Below are 1,290 nucleotides of genomic sequence, written 5' to 3'. Positions count from 1 at the left end.
CAATCCGCCCGCCTCGGCCTCCCAAAATGCTAGGATTACAGGCGTGAGCCACCGCGCCCGGCCCTATTAAATATATTTTAACACTAAACATTTACACAACAGAGAAAACAATGAACCTTATATAGACCCAATAATAATTAAGATGTTACCATATTTGCTTTGTATGTGCCCCTTCTCCCACCTCCTTTTGCCAAAGCATTTTAAAGCAAATCTTGGTGTTTTGTCGATTTGCTCCTGTGTATTTCAGTGTGACCACACTAAATTTACAATATATTCTTAGTATCTTCTAATATGCAGTTCATGTTCACTTTCCTCAATTGTCCTTGTAGGGGCCAAGGAGAACTTCCCCTTCACCCTCTGAAGGTTTGCTGACAAACGAATTGATAAAAGGCAGGTTAATAGGAGAAAAGTTATACAAATTTATTAACATCCACAGGAGTCTCATATTATAAAATATAAGAACTCAAAGGCAAGGCCAGATGGTTGTTGCTTTTGTAGAATTTTGAGGTTGCAGAAGGAATAGGGGCTTGTATCCTGGCAAAACGGTTTATGGTGACAAAGCTAGTTAAGGAAAGGAGAGAAGACGAGGCCTGGCCAGCAAAGGAGGTCTTGTTATATAGATAAAACCTCATAGTTAGCAGCCCTCAAGAGAGAATAGGCGGCAAATGTTTCTTTCAGACCTTAAAGGTTTCAGACTCTCAGTTAATCTTTCCTAGATGAGGACAAGAGAGGGACTCCAAGAAAGCCTGGCTGCATCAACATAGATTTTCTCTACAAATGCAAATCTCCCCCACAAAAGACAGATTTTCAGCTTATTCTTATATTCCCAGCCCATCTAGTAATAATTAAATATGTTTATTTAATATATGTCACAGGTACTTGTGGCAATATGATTTCACAATTATGATTAAGAGCAAAGTATGTGTGTATGTATAAAGTAAATATTTTTCCTTTCCATCTTGGGAGAAAAAAATTGACTCTTAACTTCATCCATCCCTATATTTTAAGAGAAAGAGAAAGATCAAAAAGATCATTTATTCATGTGTGGAACAACATGTGTTGAGTTTTTATTTTGGGTCAGGAACTGTGCTAAGTGCTAAAAACAAAAAGCAAATGAGACTTGATCCTTAACCACAAGAAAATTACTGTCATATATGATAATGAAGCTCATCATTATAGAACTTGTTTCCCAGGGGCCAAGAACGGTAGGATTATGTACTAACCCTGGTCCATATAACAATGTAAAAAAGAAAAGTATGTTTTTGAAATAGTTTATTATATTTTTATCAG

Source organism: Propithecus coquereli, unplaced genomic scaffold (genome assembly GCF_000956105.1).
Source record: "Propithecus coquereli isolate 6110/MARCELLA unplaced genomic scaffold, Pcoq_1.0 Scaffold374, whole genome shotgun sequence".
NCBI classification, from domain to species: domain Eukaryota; kingdom Metazoa; phylum Chordata; class Mammalia; order Primates; family Indriidae; genus Propithecus; species Propithecus coquereli.
Note: the sequence above shows the minus strand (reverse complement) of the source record.